The 21,681-nt window shown below is 38.3% G+C and overlaps 1 long non-coding RNA gene across 1 annotated transcript in view; it reads right to left on the reverse strand.

Moving 5' to 3' along the window:
- Positions 1-337: 337 nt before the first annotated feature.
- The window catches only part of LOC128107091 (uncharacterized), a 29,873-nt gene continuing 8,529 nt past the window's right edge, over positions 338-21,681 (reverse strand). Inside the window, exon 3 of the long non-coding RNA XR_008216952.1 lies at positions 338-738. This is a non-coding gene — a long non-coding RNA (uncharacterized LOC128107091). The remainder of the gene's footprint in view (positions 739-21,681) is intronic.

Genomic DNA, 21,681 nt, shown 5'->3' on the forward strand with positions numbered 1-21,681 from the left:
ATGAGATTGATTTTTTCCCAGCTCTCCTGATTGTGTATAACTTTATTCCTGTTTTGTGTACAGTAGTTCTTTGAGTATCTTCTGCAATGCTAGCTTGCTGGTTTCGTTTATGCTTATCAAGAAAGGCTTTTGAAGGGTAACTTTGCTGGCTATAGTAATCTTACTTAATAATTCATCTGTTTTTTTCTTTTTTCTTTTATTTTATTTCTTTATTAAGAAAAATTTTTCATTCATTTTACATACCAATCAAAGATCCCCCTCTTCCTTCCTCCAGCCCCCGCAACCTCCCCATCCCAACCCACCCCCCATTCCTCCCCAACAAGAAGACAAGGCTTCTCATGGGGTGGCACATCCAGCAGAGGCAAGTCCAAGCCCTTCCCCTTGCCTCAAGGGTGCACAAGGTGTCCCATCATAGGTAGTGGGCTCATGCCGGCTCATGCACCAGGGATGGATTCTTATCCTACCGCCAGGGGGCCCCCCAAGCAGATCAAGCTACACAACTGTCTCGCTATGCAGAGGATCTAGTCCAGTCCCATGCAGACTCCACAGCCAATTGATGCAACTTTCATAAGTTCTCACTAGTTTGGTTTGGTCATCTCTGCAGTTTTCCCCATCATGATCTTGGTGCACTTGCTCATAGAATCCCTCTTCTCTCTCTTTGACTGGACTCCTGGAGTTCTGCTTGGTGTTTGGCTGTGGATCTCTGCATCTGCTTCCATCAGTCATTGGAGAGAAGCTCTGTAATAACAGTTAGGGTATTCACCAGTCTGATCACTGCGGCAAGCCAGTTCGGTTCAAGCACCCTCTCTACTGTGGTGATATTTTATTTGTGCTGAAATGTGGTGATATTTTATTTGTATGTTAATAAATAAAGTTTGCCTGGAGATGAAATAAAAGTCAGGTGGTGGTAGTACACGCCCTTAATCCGATCACATGGCAGGCAGAGTCTCTGTGTGTTCAAGGACACAGCCAAGCGTGGTGACACACATCTTTAATCCCAGTACCATCCATATCAACTTGGAGGTCTGTACAGACAGGCAGTGACGAGGAAGTGAGGTGGCTGGGCTAAGAGCCAATGAGAAGGCAGAACAGCAAGGCAATAAAGGCTCAGGTTAGACAGGAAGAAGCTGGTTCTCTTGGGAAGCTATGGTGGCGTGGTGAGCTAAGGTTAGTTGTTGGCTATTCCTATTTCTCTGATCTCTACGGCTTTCATCCCTTTGTATTTGGCTCTGTGTTTCTTATTTAATAAGACTGTTTTGAAATTCATCTATACTCCACTATTTTTAGTAGTCCATGCTGGGGTCATCCTTGGGGATTCCCATCTGCTTTAAGCCATCAAATACATCTAAATATGCTTTCCTTTTTTGTAGTGTTTCCACCAACAGGTAGGCCGTGTTTCTGATAAGTTTAACTTTGTGAGTAACTCAGAATGTCTCTTTGCAGCTTTAAGTCTTCTTTCTTTGCTCTGTACTATTAGAATTTTAACTATAAAATGGTATAGGAAAGTGAAGTCAGAAGTTATCTGAATGAAAATGTCCTGGTAATTTTGGAACCTGAGCAGTAGTTACACTGAAGTTCATTTTGTAATTTTATATTTTGGGTATTCCTGAAGTTGTTCATTAAACTTGATTACCATTTAACTTGATTACCTAATTCTTGTATCTGGAAAGTAAGTACTTATATTTTTATGAATCATAACTCCTTTCCACTAGTATGTGATTCTTTGCACTGAAATAATGTTTTAAGACATCTTATTTAATGTCGATATAGTACATAATTTAGTATATATTAACTCTTACATAAAAAAGTTTTGGAGGGAATTTTATAAATAAGCTAAGGCAGAGGACATAAAGATACATATGTGCCAAAGCAGGGCATGGTGGTGCAGATTGGTGGTTCAGCACTCAGAAGGAATGGTGTTCAAGACCACTTTCCTCAAAACCAAAAATGGATAGGGGGAACAGGAGGGAAAAAAGAGGACAGGGGGGCAAGGAAAGAAGAGAAGGAGGGGAAATGGGCCCTAACATTGTATTAGCAGTCACCCCTGTGTTCACCAATCAGTGTTGTCTTGATTCCTGTTTTGTTGTAGCAGAGTCGGGTCATACTTTTTTTCCTATATGATAGTTCTAAAATTTGCAGATAAAAAAAATCATTCCATTACTTCCAAGTCCTCTGCCACCTATGCTCCTCACCGGCGGTGACAGTCTAGTGTCTCGGAAGTGACTGCCGCTGAAGTGGTTGCCACAGATTACTTGGTTGACCTTGGCTTTTAAGGGTTCTCATAAAGGATCAAAATGTACTTTTTCAGTATTCCTCACCGACCTGAGTAACAAGTATTCTATCAGAACTCTCAAGCAAGGGATAGAACTAGACCACAAGCTGCTTTTGTCCTTAATGTTACTATGACTTAAGCACAAATTCCAAAGATTGTAAATAAAACAAAAACAAAAACAAATCTAAATGTAAGACTTGAGATAGATGAACCTAAGAGATCATAGTAATTTTTCCCAAAGTAATTATTCATAAAGGTATTCTGAGTAGGGTACTGTCAATTGTGAAAATACTATCCAAAAATAACTTGCTAAATGCCTCAGGTAGTGATGAAATTAGTCACTCAATGTAGCTTTAATCAATAAATCGTGGTTGATTTATGACTCATGTATCACCTCATAATTGTACAGCATTTGACAGCTTACAAATCACTTATACATACATTACCCCATTTTCATCTCACAACAAGCCTTCAAGAGCACTTAGATTATTGTGTTCATTTTATGCAGAAAGAAATTGCTCCGCAGATGGCCCACAGACCTCCCCGTGATTCCACTGCTGATGGGGATGGGGAGACAGAGACCCAAATACAGGCTCTGCAGCCTGCTGTTCAGCCATGCTTTTACAGGACAAGGATGCCCAAAGTAAAGAAGAGCCACTGATATGGCTAGGACTTAATATGATGAGGGACAATTTCCCACTAATGCCTAATCTGCTTTGTGAGTTACAAGCCAAACCAGTCAAATTCTTCATAATAATGCAAGACAGCCTTTCAGGAATCGTAAATCAAAGCATGGTGATCCAAATAAATGAAGAAGAAATGCTAAATGGCCTACCCTGTTTTATAGCAAATGTTCTTAATTCTAAGAACCATATTACAAATGAAAAGGTATTGCATATGTTACATTTATTAAATTTTCATACTCCCTACAACACAGTTATGAATTCTGAATGAAATTCATGTTGGTTTGTGTTTCAGATTAATGCAAAGATTTTATAATTTCAGAAATGGCATGATACCTCATTTTATAATTAATAAGAATTTAAATTGTATTTTACAGAAACCGTTATAGACATTCTTATTTTAAATTTTTCTCAACTGTGTGCTGTGTCATTCCAATATCAAATCACCAATGTGTTGACAAATGTCATGGAATATCTATACATGGTCAACTTTGGGCTAGTTTCTATTATGACATGGGATGAAGCAATTTCAAGGAGTTTATGGTCTAGCAATATTAGGAAAAAAGTTAAGTGGGTAACAAAAAATATGCAGCATGCACCTCCCCCTTAATTTTCCTGTCTCTAATGATCTTGATTGCTCAAGAGAGTGTCTGGCCATCAGCAGCCCATCAAAGCAGACCCAATCCTCTTAGGTTCCTAGGACAATAGTAAAAAGTATCAGATGACTAAGAGTCAGGCTTATCCTTAGCAAGTCTTGATAGACAGATGCATCTTAGGCCTTGGCAAGCATCCAATTATTTGGTCAGAATTTGTGGAATACCTTCCTATGCCAGACACAATTGTAAATACTAAGGAAATGCAAGTGAACAAAACAGCAGCTTTCCTGCTCTCATGGAGAACTGTCTTGACAAACTAAAAGTGCACATTGTGGGAAGTGCTTTGTAGGACGTGTTTCCTGAGCAAGGTAAACAATAAATAGGAAGATGACTGGTCTGTTTGGAAGCTGTGGTTTATGCAAGAAGGAAGCATTTTGAAATGAGGGTGGAGCTGTAGCCAGGCTTTCTTTGGACCACCAGCCCTCAAATAATGAGACTTATTATTAGTTATGAAAACTTGGCCTTAGCTTAGGCATGTTCCCAACTAGCTCTTATAACTTAAATTAACCTGTTCCTATTAATCTACGTTCTGCCACATGGCTCGTTACCTCTCCTCCATACTGTATATCTGAGAACCTCTGTGTATGACTAGCTTAATCCCACATGCCTCAGATTCTTCCCAAGTTCCTCTCTCTACCAAGAAGTCCTGCCTTTTCTCTCCTGCCTAGTTATTGGCCATTCAGCTCTTTACTAAACCAATCAGAAGGTGCCTTAGGCAGAGACGCATTTTGTAGTGTACAAAAAGATTATCCTTTGGAGCTGAGCAAAAACAAGGTGACATGTGTTCCTGTTGACCCTCAAAAATCTCTGAAGCCAGAAAGAACCTAAATACATATTCCAAGAAATAATGGCAACATGCATATATACCCCTAAGAAATACTCTAGGATTCAGTTTTACATTAATTTCCGTTCTATGGGGCATCTGCTTTCTCCATCTCAAATCTGGTGTCAAAACAGTGAAGGAGGTATTGAAGAGAAGTGTGTTACAAAAATACACGTTTAATCAACCAATCCTGCATTCTTTAAAATCAAATCTGATTAGCTTAAAAGAGTGAGTGGAACCAAAATAACTACCAAGCTCATGTTTCCTTTCTTCTTGAGATATAATATACAACTAAGGATCCTGGTATCCTCAGTGACTCTCTCCTTACCTAGTTTCCATGTCCACATTATAGGGACCATCTATTAACATCTTAATTTATCTCAATCAGGGCCCAGGTCTCAATTGGCTGATTCCAAAGACTCACATTTGTTGTTACATCCTTTTCTCCAAATGAGGGACAGTTGGTGCCATTTCCCAATATGTCCTCCTCTCTATTAACATTATAATACTGAGACTCAGGCACTGTTAGTTGATAGGAGAATAAGAAAAGTGGTAAATGATATGAAACACCATTCATATTTGGGGGATTAGTAAAAAGCCTTTGGATCAGGTTTTATTCTATCAATTTAGGAAAAAATATATGTAACAATAACAAAAGACAAAGGAGGCCAGGAACTTCAGAGAAAGAAGGGGGATATATAGGGAGGAAATGGAGGGGGAAATGGAAGGGGAAATGATGTAATTAGTAATTTTAAGATATTAAAAATCATTAAAAATTCTCTGGAGAAATGGACATAATTACTCTTTGTTCCTCTTCTTGCTGCAGTTCCCTGACCACAGAGACCCTTCACATCTATACTTACTTCTCCAATGCAAGTGACTGCTGGTCAGTGTGGGTATATGTAGATGTAATTCTAAATGGTCTTAGTAAATAAGAAACACATAGCCAAATAAAGAGTTAAAAGCCCAGAGATTGAGCAGTAGCCAAGAGCTAAGACCACCTTATCTTACCACTCGCTGCTGTCCTTCCCCTGAGAGAGAGACCTTCTTCCTGTGTCCTGTCTTTTTATTGCCTTTCTGTTCTGCCTTCTCATTGGCTATAAACCCAACCGCATGACTTCCTCGACACTGCCTGTCTATACAGACCTCCAGGTCTCTATGGTTCGTAATGAGATTAAAGGTGATGCCTGGTTTTCTATGTTCTTACTTGTTTTTGTTGTTGTTTGTGGTTATTTTTCAATTAGAAATTCGGCTTATGCTTTCATCATGATTAATAAAAATCTTAACCTCTGAAAAAAAAAAAAGGTTCAGGTCACCACTTGGCTGTGTCTTTGAACACACAGTGATTCTGCCTGTCATTTGATCAGATTAAGGGCGTGTGCCACTACCGGACTTCTGCTAAATGGCTTGCTCTTAGCTCTGATCTCCAGGTAACTTTATTAACACACAAATAAAATCATATTTCAGCACAAATAAAATATCACCATAGGTATCAGATTAATTCAGGAATGAAATACATCAAAATCTGATATAAAAATCAGTTAATTAATGAAGTCTAATTTAATTTCTACTGTTTCCCAGATGTCCTCCATTCTTTTTCAACTGCATCCATTCATGTTGCCAATACATCCCTATAACTCACACAGAAGTCACATTGCCACATAACTCAGGCCAGCATCTCAGTGCCATGTCTTCTACAGCAGGAACTATACTCAAAAGAGTGGACACAGGAAGATGAAGTTTCCTTGGTCCTTTACAAAGCCATGGTGCGTGTGATCTGAGACCTTGTAAGATAGAACTGCCAGTGAAGTTCAATCAATTACTTTGTGTTGAATGATATCAGGTAATAGCACTGAACTTAAGTTTGCAAGTTTATCCTTCTTCTTTGCTCTAAAAAACAGTGATATATTTATTTTTGTCTAGGATAGTTCATTATACACAAATATAATGCAAATAAGTGTTTAATGGATTGCTGATTCAATTAACACACAAACTAGATATTGGTTAGTTGTATCTTTCAGTTCTAGTTTTCCTATTCCTCTCTTGTCCCTGTCCTTGAGGCTAGACTTACGTCTCAATTTTCCCCATTATTTGTCTCTTGGCTATCTTCCTTTGCATCTCAGCTCCTTTATATACCTGAGATTCCACCCTGAATCTTGTCTATTAACTATGAACTGAAAGACAACAAAGTATTAGCAAGTACTTTTGTATAGGGCTGAATTACATATCTGCTCCCATGCTTTGGGCAAGGGTCTTGCTCTACTTCAAATACTTCCCCAAAAAGATGCAATCCCACTAGACTTCAAAGATAGAAATCACTACAGGTAGGTAATATTTCCTGCATCTTAATTAAAACATACTAAGTTTTGACATGGTTGATGGTAATAAGCCTTGGACCATTTTTGCTTGTCTGCCTATTCAATACCTCCTTTCTCTCCTGTGTTATAGAAGGTGTACAGTAGGATGGTCCTTCTGTATATTCTGTATCTCGTTTTAAAGGTGAGATTGCTATCATATCACAGTATCTTCTTCTTGACAGTGTTTACTTAATACACAGTAGTGAGTATGTCCGTGTGGTCCTAGGAAGATGGACAGTGTTTAGAAATGGATAAATACAGACATAAAGTTGTTCCAGAAAAGGGGATGATCAAAGACATAGAGACAAAAGCACCTACTCTAGTTCTTTGGGAAGTAGAAATTAGTCCTCTTTGGAGTGTAAGATTCATCTCAGAAGTTAAAGTAAGTGATGAGGGGGAATAAAAATAGATGACTGTGCATAAACCATATCTTCATATATAGGGAAATCATGTATATTAATACAAAGTACTGTCGAGATGAAATAGTGACATCTCAATGTGTTAACATATTTTACAAAGTTGGCAAAAATATTCTAATAATTACTATTTAATATGGTGCAAATTTAGAAATGAGTAGCTACTAGGTCTCAAGGACTTGGGATGATCACTGGGTATAAGGTGGTTTCTGCTCTAAAAATAAAAAAATGTGCTAAAATATTCAAAATGTTGCAAAGCAAAATAAATGAGTTAGGCAAAACCTTTCCTGCATACAGTGCAACTGCTGATATGTTAAAAGGGTAGTATGGGGAGTGGGGAGATGGGTAAGTTGATCGAGTGCTTATTGTACAAGTGTGAGGACCATAGCTCAACACCCAAAATCTACATTGAAAAAACTCAGTTGCACACACGTAATCTCAGCACTGGGGAGCAGAGAAAGACAGTACCCTGGAGCCTGCTGATATTAGCCTGTTTGGTAAGTCCCAGACCAGTAAGACACATGGCACCTGAGGGGTGGCATCAAGGGTCATCCTCCAGCACACGTGTACTGCTTCTATCATTCTGCAAGAGCTGCTCTAACCTTTTTAAATAAACTCAGTGCAAGCTTTTGAGAGATAAGGGCACAAGAATTTGGTAGTGAATGTATGCTTCCAAATTTTTACACAAATGTTCAGCAACTGTAATTCTCTGTACAGTTTTCATAACCTCTTTATTACTGATTACTCCTTTGTAGGAGATAATACCTACCCCAAATGTTGACACAAAAATTACAGAAAATAACCTAAATATGAGTTTCTACTCTAGTGTATAAGACCTAATAGAAGCCCAATGGATAACATATTTCCTTGCTCTCTTAGGATGATTCATTCTTTCATTTGTCTATGTCCACCTTAGTAAAGTAATTAAATCTACTTTTTTTTTCTTCAGAAAGATCTCACTATATATGCCTGGCCAGCCTGAAGCTCAATCTGTAGACCAAACTGAGTTCAAATTCACAGAGATCCACTTGCCTCTGTTTCCTTAATGCTGAGATTTTAGGTACATACCACCATACTTGGATACTTTTATTATTAGATAAAAGACTAAGGAATATAATTATGATTGTGTTAATGTTTCAAACAACTTTTCCAACACCAAGAATAGTATTGGCAACTACATTACCATGGGTCAAAACAAATGGGTGTTTCATCATTAATATTAAACAGATAAACAAGAGGAATGGAAAAATACATGGCGTTATAAAAAGAGCCATGGGAAGCAAACTGTAAATAAAGAGAACAGATAAATCATTTAAGTTTATTTTATCCAGAGTCCTTTCTTTGCTCTTACATATTTTTCATCCTCAATTCTCTCCATAGCTAACATATTCCTGTTTCTGGCATATATTGAAAATGGGTCCATGTCACACTCTGTAGCACTAAGTTATCATGGATGAAATCTCTACCCCCCCATGGCTCAGTCTCCTGGAAGGAAAAATCAATTCTAAATAGTAAGTAAACCCATTGAAGTGGTATTAACAGGGCAGTATAAGAGGGAAGATGGACTGTAGCATAGCTTTCCTGAGGAAAGAGTGTTTCACAGGGATTGTGATTGCCAACCTGAACCTGGAAGACTGAGTATATGCTAGACAGCAAGGCAAGGATATCTGAATTACAGCCTGTAACTGTTGTTTCCCCTACAGCCAACGAACCACCAGTCCATCAGTGCTTATCCAGGCACTCACAAGCACTCATATACTCGAGCACTTAACTGCCCCTTTCAGTCTCTTACTTCTACTTCCAAGGAACTTCAGTTATTGATAGGAATACAGACAGCCTGCTAATCAGAGACATGATTTATATCGATTATTGAAATTTCAGAAATGGTCAACTGCAAAATTTCCTTTGCAAAATGGTAAGAAAACAGGTTCTTGTCACTCCAGAGGCACTAGAAATCTTTGGATTTTACAGCAGACCTACTGAGCTGAGATTAAATAAGACAGTTGCTCTCAGACTAGAGAGTCTCTCAGAATCTGCAGGGAGGCTTAATAAAACCTCAGAGGCATAGTCATTTCGTCTTTCTCTGCCCTCATTTCTGAAGCCATGGGGACCCACTAAATCAGAATCTCTGGTGACAGAGATTGAATTTAAGAACCAAGGAATAAAATCTACCATTGGAGTTAATAGCCTTCTTGTTAAAAAATTCACACCCGTGTACATTCTCATTTACAATTTGTCAGAACAAAGTTTTGCTATTATTAGACATGCCCTTAGAGAACAATGAGTTTTGATATTTACCAAGGGAAACAATTTTTCTTAATGTTACCAAATTAATAATATTCTAACCCTCAAAGCTACAGGTTGTTAATTTAGTGAGATATTTTCAAAGTTTAAGTATATCTAATTATAACTATTTTATGCCCACAGTTTCTAAGATAAATGTCTCTTCTAAGCATTAAAAAGTAACTTCCAAAATTGTTAAAAAAGAGTTATTTTCAGGCCAAAATTGTTTATTTTTCTCTGTGCTTATTATTACAATTAGCTACATCAAAGGGCAATAGCTAATTTAACAGAGCATGCAAAAACAGGTCAAAATAATTTTGTGGTAGAGATGACTGTTTTTTTAAGGAGTAAATTAGAAGAAATCTCATCATTAAAATTAGGTATCCAGATGGAGAGGTAACATGAGATGAGCTGTTAGTTATTATCTCTGCTGTATGATTCAATTACTTTATTGGATGTTTTCATTGTTTTTATCCTGACACTTTAGGACAATAACTGCCAGGACCTGGGTAGCAATTTTAGTTATCTAGATCCCAAATGGAATCTGTTAGACAGCAGTTTGGATTGGTGCAGTGTTTCGTGTTTTATTTTTTCCTTTTGCCTTTGTTCTCATAAAATACATCACCATGGGTACATTGTTTTTCAACGCTGTATAAAATTTTACCACAATCCTGGCAATGTCAAGTCACTCACAGCTATTTATTGCCTGGTAGTGTCTGTGGTTCTGGAGTCAGGCTCAGCTTAACTCAGCTTTCCAAGAGACTGCTCTCAAGGCAATCACTGGAAGTACTTGCATTAGAAAACTTGAGTGGGGAAGAATTAGTCACATCTGTTCTGGTTGTTGTGATAATTCATATTCTTCCTAGATACTTTTAAGGAAAAATATTTAATTAAAATGTGATTCCACCACTTCCTCTTCCCTCTCTTTTCTCCAGCTGCTCCCGTGTCCCACCCATTCCCTCTCACATTGAAGGTCTACTTTTTGTCACTATTGTTAGATACACATGTGTAAATATATACATACAACCTGCTGAGTCCGTTTAATGTGTATATATGATTTCAATATGCAAGAACTCTTGCACCTAAGACTCAGGGAACATCTTGGAAAAAGAATGGAAAGACTGTAAGAGCCAAAAGACCATGCTATGAGATTGTGTTTCCTAGAAATGATAGGGAAGTTACCCTCATGATACCTTAACAATATGGCTGCAAAAATGTCAGAACATGGTCAAAGGAATGACACATGGTGAACAATGCCTTGGAAAACTGTGAGAGAAGTTCAAAAGGAAAAAGGCAGAGGGCCTTTTTATCTCAAATACATTTTATTCCCTGGATTGTTCATGGATGTGAATTCATGCCTCCTGTGACAAACATTTACATTCAATTCATAAGACATGCTTATTCTTGTTGGATGTCAGATCATAGCTATAGAACCCAATCTGGTCAGTGTACGCTGAATCTGGATATGACCTTCTGCCTTGCTTTCGTGCTTTCCCAGTTATAATTTACAGTACATGCCAGGCATTGTGTTTAAATTGCTCTGTCCTGAGAGAGTTCTGCTCTGTTAATATTTAGTATGTGCTTATTGGCATTTATTTACATGCTTTTTTCTGAACTCAAACAGTCTTTCTTACATTGTTTTTCTTGTTTGTTTGTTTGTTTGTTTGTTTCATCTGTGTACAAAAATGCACTGAAACTGAGGGAAGGTGGTCTACAGCATTAGACTGTAGTCCTCCCCATTCTTTTGGGTCCTCAGATGCCCGGTACAGCATCTGAGACAAGAACTGCACAGGTTGGTTGAAAAGTCAAACCCCAAACAAGACTAAATAATGACAATATCAGTATATGCACTGACATTCAAGGGAGAGATTTCACATGCTTCCATCCCTAGACAAAGTACTAAAGGCAACTAATAACTGCTGAGAAAGGGAGAATTTGCCTCTTCCAGGGAAGAGTCCCTAATTGGTTACCCAATACAGAGAACTCATTTTCTGAAGCTGAATAACCTGAGGCTCAGTTCTTCCTAGCTGTCAGCTGAAAGCCACTCTTCATGAAGTTATTACAAAAGGTCACTGCTATATCCTCCTCTCTAGGCATTTTGTGTCTTCAAGGCCAGCAGAATTTCTACTACAGCCCACTGAGACAGTCTAATATAATCTAACACAAAAATGGCTTCAAGTCTCATTGTGTCCCTCAGCCAATGTCTTCACACAACTCTTCCCCTATTCAAAGTGGGCATGGGTTCTAGGCTCACATGACTCTGCTGTGGGATGTTCTGTATGGCAAATGTGTTGCTAATTAGTCAATAAATAAAACACTGATTGGTCATTGGCTAGGAAGTGTAGGCGGGACAGGGAGGAGAATAAAGCTGGGAAGTGGAAGGCTGAGTCAGAGAGACACTGCCAGCCACCACGATGAGAAACAGCATGTGAAGATGCCGGTAAGCCACGAGCCATGTGGCAAGGTATAGATTAATGGAAATGGATTAATTTAAGCTGTAAGAACAGTTAGCAAGAAGCCTGCCACGGCCATACAGTTTGTAACCAATATAAGTCTCTGTTTACTTGGTCGGGTCTGAGCGGCTGTGGGACTGGCAGGTGAGAGAGCTTTATCCTGACTGTGGGCCAGGCAGGAAAACTCCAGCTACATGACTCATTAAAGGTTTCTTCAAGGTATGTCTACCAAAATCAGAAACTTTATTATCCATTTATTAGTTTATCCTTTAGTGCCTTCTCTCTGTACTATAGTACACTTGAGATTAAAAAAATACATAAAAATTTAGTGGACCATCACTTCTTGTGAACAAAATCCAGCACCAGAAATTATTCAAATAATTTTTGTAAGTTACTGATGAGTTAGCGGAGGCTGAAGGAACAGCTTAGTTATTAAGAGCATCTGTTGTCCTTGCAGAGGAATGGTTTCCCAATACCCACATGGTGACTCAAAAACCTCTATAACTCCAGTTCCAGGGAACCGGATACCCTCTTTGGACTTTTACAGTTCCCATTAGATTTTTCTGACTATGAATTATCTGGACTTTCTAATAATCACAAACAAAAATTTTCACTAATTAGGGTAAAACCAAAATGAAACTCACCAAAGGAGTAAGTAATTCACAGATATAAGTACAGCATACATTTATTTCCCACCCTACATATAGGCCAATGTAAACTTGCAAGACAGCTTGGCTCTACAGAGATACTCACAGACCCACGGTCTTTCTGACTTCTGACTGTGTCATGATACCCTAATCTACTTGACCCAAACCAGGGACATGCCTGTTTTCCATAAAATAAGGGGAAAGGGAATATCAAAGAGCAAGGCAAGGATAATTGCTAAATTTCCATTAATTTAAGTAGCCACAAAGTCATTCTAAGAGACAAAGAAGCAATGAAACATGGTCAGTAACTGTACAGACGTAAGACCAGGATAAGGATAAAAATACACTAGAGGATACAACAAGAATCCTGCAGGAATGATAAAGATTATCAGAGTTCCAGAACGATAAACGAAATCAACTTCAGGTGATTGTGCCCTCTTATGTACTGGATCATTACACTGTATCGGCAATCTCAGCTATTGCCTCACAGCTGGGATGTAAGTGTAAATCCCCCTGGAAACATACACATTGGATCACTTACAAATCAGAATTATTATGAGTTTCTCATATAAGCCTTCCAAGATCTCTGTGATGAATAATCAGAGGATGTTGTGTATCACCAGTGTTCTTAGGCATCAGTATGTGGTCCCTAACATTAGCTGCATGAAGTCACTCGGTGAGTATTTCCCTTCCTGGACAAATATGAGACTATTTCTCTCTGCAAAATAATGTTAGTACTCTTCTTTTTTAATATAACTGTATAAAATTCTCTTTTTGAATATTCATGGCTTTTAATTTTCAAATTCTTAATTTCCCAAATTGTGCCTAATTGTGATTTAGCAACGTATTATGCTCTTGTTTTTACAAGTCTCATTTGGCTTGTTATAGGCAGTATAAGCAAAATCCTATCTCTAGATGCAAAATGTTGTTTTGAACAAATTATGTCCTTTATAACACAAGTTTCTAGAAGAACTAAGCAAGAAGAGTTTGTTTTTCTCCCTGACACAGCAAATTTGTGTCTTCTTCAATTTGAATATTTCCAACTTCTTGAATCATCTTCACATGTCCTAGATAATTACTGTAATTGTGATAGACTGTTTTCTCGTGCAGCAGTTGTGTTCTCTAAACAGTCCTGTGACTATCAAAAGAGGAATTTCAAACATAAAGCCATGAAGGCACTAAGTTTAGGATTATAGGTAAGTCTCAAAGAATGAGTCAATATGAAAAAGGAGGATGACAAAAAGAACCCTGAAAACCTATCAGTGACATCTGTGTGTATATACATATAATAAACTGTATCAGGCTGTGCTAAGCAGGTTTGAATTTGGTAAGTTTAGTGGTCTAGTCTTCTAGGTGAATCTGTGAAGGAAGGAGTTTGGGGCCATGTACAAATGAAACTGAAGTTCAAACAGGTTAAAAAGTTTTCCATTAGTGCTCAGAAGAGGCAGAGCTGGGGTTCTCATCCTTACCAAACCTGTTTCTTCAAAAGCATTTGAATTTAGCACATCATTCATAGGTTCTTTCAGCAATTATAATCTCGTCAGCTACACTACATAGTGAACTATTGTTAAGTACTAATATGCAACTTATCATTATTACAGTGGAAATATATTTTTATTAGGATATTATTAAGTGGATCACTATGTGAAGAAGATGCACTTCTCATTCACTCCTTTCTATGCGATCACATTACATGCTTCTATCATATCCTGTCTTCCTCACCTTAAATTACATCCTCTTTTTTGGAAGGGTTGTGTAGCCATAAGTTTCTCTGATCCTATCTGGCCCCCACTGGGGGCAGCCGCTTATAAAATAATTACACAGAGACTTATATTAATTACCAATTCTATGGCCCATTGGCTCAGGCTTCTCACTGGCTAGCTCTTACAACCTAACTCAGCCCATTTCTATTAATCTGTGCATTGCCACATGGCTTCGTGGTTTACTGGTACTTTCACATCTTGCTTCTCCTGGCGTCAACTTGCAGCATCTGCCCCACTCTCCTTTCTTCTCTCTCTCCAGTTGGAATGTTCCACCTAACCTTACCCTGCCCTGCCGTAGGGGTGGGGCTCAAGACAATGTTTCTCTGTGTAATAATAGTCCTGGTCATCCTGGACCTCCTGGAACAGGCCTCCAACTCATAGAGATCTGCTTGCCTCTGCCTCCCAAGTACTGGGGTTAAAAGTGTGTGCCACCACAGCCTGGCTAAACTATACCCCTATTAAGACTCAGGTGAAGCACAGCCTCCAGGAGCCCTAAGGATTTCAGTGTGCTACCCAACCACACATACTATAAATTTCAAAATTTGACCTCCACCACAAAAGATTTTATTAAATTTGTTTTCCCATTTTGACAAAAGGTTTGTATCTGACAAGGATCATAATCTACTTATGTACTAAATTTTATAGCACCTGATGAAAAACTATGCAACAAATGCTCGACAAATACATTAGTTCACTTACTAGTTAAGTTTTAGATGTACTGATTTTATTTTATGTATGAATGTTTATGCCCCCTTGTATGTATTTGTGCCACATGCATGCTTGATGCCTGCAAAGGTCAGAAGGGGTCATCAGGTCCTCTGAAACTGTAGTTACAGATTGTTGTAATCCACCAAGAGGGTTCTTGGAATGGAGCCTAGATCCTCTGCAAGAACAACAAGTGCTCTTAACCACTGGGACATCTCTCCTGGTCCTTATTAATGAATTTAGTCATGTCAAATGAGACTGGAAATAATATGCTCAGTTTATCCAATATTTGATTGAATATATATCGTTTGCCATGTAATGCATCGACTTAATGTCCAAATTGCTTATTTCTCCTCCAAATAAACTTACTAATATCCTGCAGTTCATTAATACCGTTTTAAAAGTAAAGGCTCTAATTTCAACTCTTCAAGGTACAAGAGTTGCCTAAAGACAATCCTAATTCTGACATGGATTTCTTTAGTATTAACTTTTTAAGAAGGCTCTATAAACCCTCACAGTAAAAAGTTCCAGGAGCATTTGAATAAAAACTGAGTGTTCCCTCTGGTTTCTAGAAGGCTCATCATAAATGCTGAGCAGAAGATAACCCTGAAAATAGCACCACTCAATCTACTTCATTTATAATGCCAGGCATTTGAAAATGGAATATTTTTATGTGCTGAACCAATTTGATTTCTATGTATGATTTGCCATTCATATTTTTTTCATTTTCCACTCAAGTTTGATTTTAATAGTGATGATACATAATGGCAAACATGTGAATGAAAGTGATTTGGAATTTCAGTCATTGTTATTCTAGACAGAAACAAGGTGCAACTATGAAATTTTGTTATTAAAATTTACCCTGTGATAATATTAGGGAGAGATGAAACTGGCTTTCTTGATTATACTTATTAAAGTAGCTAGGGTAGGTGTTGACAGCTTTCCGTGATTGTCTTTCCCCGGACTAGAGATTTCCAGAATGCAAATGCATTGGGACATGTCCATTTTGTGTGTGTAGCTTCATATCCTCTAGTACAGTCCTATACACGGGGACTATCTAATATACATGTTCTCCTTAAGTGTTTAATGTGCAAGTCCTTGCATGCATACACTGCAAACTCATGCTAAATTCATGAATGATCAAGAAATAGATGTTCTCTACCATAATACTTGGGAGCAAATGCTACAAACAAGTTGATCACACCTCATCTTAAATTTTAAGCCCCCCCCCCAAAAGTTTGTAGTGTAAGGGGGAACTGTAACTTTCTCTATCATGCTATCCTCACATGTAGAGCACCTGAATACCAATGAGACCCTAGATCGAGGCTTCTAGAGGAAGGAGACAAATCACTCTGGGGCTCAGAATCATTACAATAAGTAGCACTGTGTAAACTGGGTTGCATGCATACTATATAACCACTAATGTCACTAAGTTTTGCACACACATTACCTCATTAAGACATCATTGCAGACCTGTAAAGCAGAAGTTTCCTGTCCATAATGTAACTGGAGAGTTCATGTTTAGAACCTCGGAGCTGTAGCCTACACCTCTCACACAGCACTCTCCTCGCCACTGTCTGCTGTTTTAAATGTCTTTGTTCAAAGTAAGTTCTTTCTACGGCATGCTGCTTCAACATTCATTCTGCAATATATGTCATAAACTATATTTCAAACTACAGTGTCTAACTTTCCAGAAGTTGCCACTATATCTGGCTATACGGTTCAAGTCATTTGCTAATAACTCAACGTTTTAAGTTGCCTTCACTTGCTGCTTTCCTTAGTGATTGTCTCTTTTTTTTTCTTGATCTTTAGATACTACAATGGGTTTCAATCCTAGAGGTTTAGATCACCGTGTTCTCCTCTAATTAAAGTGAAGCTCTAGTGTCCTTTGAAATCCTTTGTCCCTTCATATATAAAGAGCCTTCTTGCCACATCCTCAGGATTGAGCTGTGGGTTCTAACCTAATCTAAACTCTCATCCCTGTGTTAGTCCCTCACCATGGACATCTGTGGCATTCCTCTGCTTCTGCTGTCTCCTCTCCCAGGACCCAGCCACAGTGATCTGTTCCTCCAGCCACCCAGCTCCCACTGTCATAGACAAAGAATCGTGGACCTGAGTATGGTGTGGCTTCTTTCCCCACTAAGAAATCACTTTTTGAAAATATCTGTCTCTGAATCCCAAATGAATGAACTTTTAAACTCAGTATTCCCAAAGCATAAGTATTCTTTTAAAATACAGTGAGTGTGTGCCTCAGATTGTAGTACAAATAATCTTTTTCAGCATCCTTTGGTGTTCCTCACACAGACCAGGTTTACCAAGCCAGCAGGATTAAGCCATCCTTAAATACAAATGAGTGGTGTTGAGATGTGAAGTTCTATACTTCTCCTTTTCCAGTTCATCATCTTCTCCCTCCATTATCTGTACTCTTCATAAATAAATGACTACAGACACTGCTGGCTTTGGCATCCTAGTTGTGGCTTGTGCTACAGCTTACATAGATTTTCCTTTCTCCATTTCACTCCAAACAAGCAAACAGAAAAGTGACCCTCTGGCTTTTACTCAATCAGCATGACTCTGAGAAGCAAATTCACATTACACTGGCAGTTACTTATAACAGCTTCACACTTTCTCCTTCTTGACAACAGCCGTGTATCTGTAATGAGGACACTTAGAAAGCAAAGGCTATGCCAAAGAATGTATTTCTTGCTCTGCACTTTCAGGAAATGTGATGAAAGATAAATTAGAGCCAGGGAAATTTTCCTTATACCCAAGAACATGAAACAGCCCTGTTGTTTGCGCTTGGAGTGTATTTCCAAACTTCATATGATGATACACCTTGTTTTGTGAAGAGAGAGAACATTTCTTGAGCACTGTGTGCCTCTTCACTGTGAGCTCTGTGGTCCCATTCAGTTCCTAATAGCAGGCTATGATGGGAGATGATACTTCTGTCCCTTAATTTACAGGAAAAGAAACTGGACTTTAGGCCAGTAGGTAGATGCTAATATTCTCTCAAGTAAGTAATAAACCCAAAATTGGACCCCAGGTGTGCCTACCTCCTAACCACAGTCTTTATTTATGCTGTTTAATTTAGCTTGGCCCATGGATGGAAACAGCTAAAATGGTAGCAGTTGTTTGGCAATGTTATGTCTAAAACTACCAAGAGTGTGACCTATCATTCACCTTCTAGTAACAAACACTCTGTAAATAGAAAGCTTATTTCATTTATATGTCCAGTGTATCTAAAACTGGGCACAAGGCATGCTATTGGCTGTGATGGGCAGTGATGGTCCCAAAAGTTCCCCCAAATCCCAGACCCAGAGCCTGAGTACGAGTTAGCTTACATAGTTCAGGGTATGGTTTATTGATGAAATCATTAATCAGGTGAATCATATTTTACTAATTCTTTGAGAGTTTTGTACAAGTTTTGATCATGTTCACGCTCCCTCCACTGACTCTTCAATGAGATTTGGTCTGGTTTGGGCTTAAATAGGTCTATTGCATACTGTCACAGATACTGTGAGTTCATACGAATTACATGAATCTTAAAAGTAAAAACACTTTACAGTCTCTGGTCAGTTGGAGATATATGTTTTAAAAAAAGAGGATTAAAGAAAGCACAGAACAGTAGGAGCAGGTGGCCTCTGTTTCCTGGAAAAGCAAGACAGTAGCTCCCCTCAGAAGTGCCCAAACAAGAAAACAACCTTGTCAGCAAGGTGATTTTGGCTTAATGTGACCTGAATCTTATTTCTCTTTCTTTTTATTCCTTGACAAGTTCATACATGTATTTTAATTACGTTTACCCTCCATTACCTTCTTTTATCTTTCTCCCACCCTCTACAAACTCCTTCTTCTTCCCTATAAGGCTCCCTCTTACATTCTTGATATTTTTTTTTTTACTTTAACGACCCACTGAGTTCAATTTAGGGCTGCTCACAAAAGCATAAGTGTAGAGTTATTGACTAGAACATGGGCAACATATCAGTGCTACATTGCTGAAGAAAAATGGCTTCCTGTCCCCAGAAGCCATTAACTGCCTGTAGATCCTCCCAAGCTCCTCCCTAATATGTGATGGAATACTGACAGGCTCAATCTAGTGTAATTCTTATGCACAGATCACCACAGTAGCTGTGAGTTCATGTGTGTAACCAGAAGGGAAAGAAAATAGTTAAAAAAAATTGTTGAATGTGGGTAAGGAAGAAATCAGTGTGACATTCTGGCATACTTATAGTTCAGTTTTGTTTTCTACTTGAGGGCAACTGATTATCATGGTATTTATTTTTATATTTTATTTATTATTTGTGTGCACAAGTGCATATCCATACATGTCACAGTGTGTGTGTGTGAAGGGCAGATCACGGCATTCACAAGTCCTGACCCACCACCCACTTTCTTGAGGCAGCATCTCTCTTCTTAATTCTGCTATGCTACATACTCCAAGCTAGCTAGCCCACAAGCTTCAGGCCAACTCTCCTTTCATGGCCTCCCATCTCATTGAAGAAGAATTGGACTTGCTGATGCACAATACTACATCTGGCCTTTCAAATGGATTCCAGGGATAGAACAGGTTGTCAGGTTTGCATACGTGCAAACCCTTTATCTAGTGAGTCATCTCCCTGGTTCATGTGATGATATTTATTAATGCTGTTCACCAAAAGTTTCTGGTTCTCTATCAGAGGGCATGATAAGATCTGTTTATTTCTTGTCCTATAATCCCTGGTAAAGGTGATGTATTTCACCTATAGAAAAAGCTATAAAATAGTGCAGAGAGCTGGAGACATAGTTCAATTGGCAGAGTACTGGCCTAGTGTGCATTAGAGCCTGGATTTGATTCCCAGCACAACATAAACCAGCTATGGTGGCATGTATCTGTAATTGTAGCCCTTGTGAGGTGGAAGCAGAAGAATGGTTAGAAATGCAAGGTCATCCTTGGCTACACAGAGTAGGAGACCAGCCTGAGTCAAAAGAAATATGGATATGTCCACATAATAGAATTTACGTTTTCCTTTCCACCTACATTGGCAAACAGCAAACTCCCAAACAGTGTCTGCTGCTTTGCCCTCAGTCACAGAATGACAACACATGAACCAGGGTCTCAAGCAAACCTGTGTTCCCCATGTCATGAAAATCAGAAACACACATGGGTGACTGAAAGCCAATAACATCCTCGGAGTGTTTGCTACAACAGCGTAACTTACACTAACTTCACTTAAAGAAAAATACATCTTATTTGTCTTTGTCTTTAACAACCTGTAGAGAAATATGATCATTTAAATACCTAATCTATATTTGAGTTACCTCAATAAGTCACCCCAAATGAATTTAATGCTACATTTTCCTATTAATTATAATAATCAAAAGTCTGCACAAAAATATTATCTCCCAAAGGTATACCATGTTTTATATATATTGTATTAGTAACCCAATTGAATATAACTTCCATGTAAATGATAATTTTAAGGGAAAATTGTATTGGCTTCTATGTGATTTGAAAAATGAAAGTTTTTTCTTTTTTTTTAAATCATGGAACCACTTTATTGTTACCTCCTTCAGGAATCCCAGGATATTTTTTAACCTAAATAAATAAGTGGAATGAGCTGCAGAGATTGGCTTGGTGGTGAAGAACTCTGGCTACTCTTGCAGAGGATCTGGGTTCCCAGCACTCACATGGCAGGACAACTATCTCTAAAGGCAATTCCAGGGGATCTAATACCCTCTTATGGCCTCCACAGGCACCGCACACAGTACTCTTATACACAAAGGCAAAGCACTCATACACATACGATTATAATAATAAATATTTTGCTTAAAAAAAGAAGAGTTTTTCTGTTTACAAGCAAACACTAAGTTAGTCATACTGGATCATCTTTCTGTCAGGACAAATTAAGAATAGAGCCATATAAAGTTCTGTCCGGACAAATTAAGAATACAGCCATATGAAGTTTCTCTGAATGTACCTTAAAAGTACTGACCAATTTACATGATGTTTGAAAGAGATAAGCACAACCATAATCATTCACATTGACTAGGAAGAAAATTGAATTTTTCATCACATTATAAATGGGGCCTTCACTCCTTATATGAAAACATATACATGTCAGAGACATGTACATTTTCTCTGGAGAATTATAACATTCTCCATGCTCAGCACTAAATATGAGGTATAAATTTGGTGATATCCTTGAATGTTGCCTAGAGATTTGAAACTAATTCCATGAAATCATTCTTATTTAGCATGTTTCATCGATAAAGACAAATAGCATTGGTGTTAAACCATTACATTGCCCCTCAGCTTTTCAAAGCAATTTCCATTTACATTGTGGAGCGAGTCACTACACTGTAGGAGTCTGCTTCTTTTTATGATCCCTAAAGCCCCTGGCATGGCATGATGTCCATTTGCAAATTGTCTACATGTGCTGTCACTCCACTTAGTCTATAGACTTGTCCAGTAGGAGAACCAGAAAGCCAGAAAGTTTCATATTCTGACAGCAGGCAGAGGGGAAGCTGTGTGGATTCTGTCAGGGTGCAGGTCAGTAGACAGTTCTTGGCTAACTGAGAGCTGCTGAATTTATCTGTGATTGAAAGATGTGTAAATCATAGACGCAGCAGAAGGGTTTACACACCAC

Source organism: Peromyscus californicus, unplaced genomic scaffold, assembly GCF_007827085.1.
Source record: "Peromyscus californicus insignis strain IS unplaced genomic scaffold, ASM782708v3 Scaffold_12__1_contigs__length_115047231, whole genome shotgun sequence".
In the NCBI taxonomy this organism is placed as follows: Eukaryota; Metazoa; Chordata; class Mammalia; order Rodentia; family Cricetidae; genus Peromyscus; species Peromyscus californicus.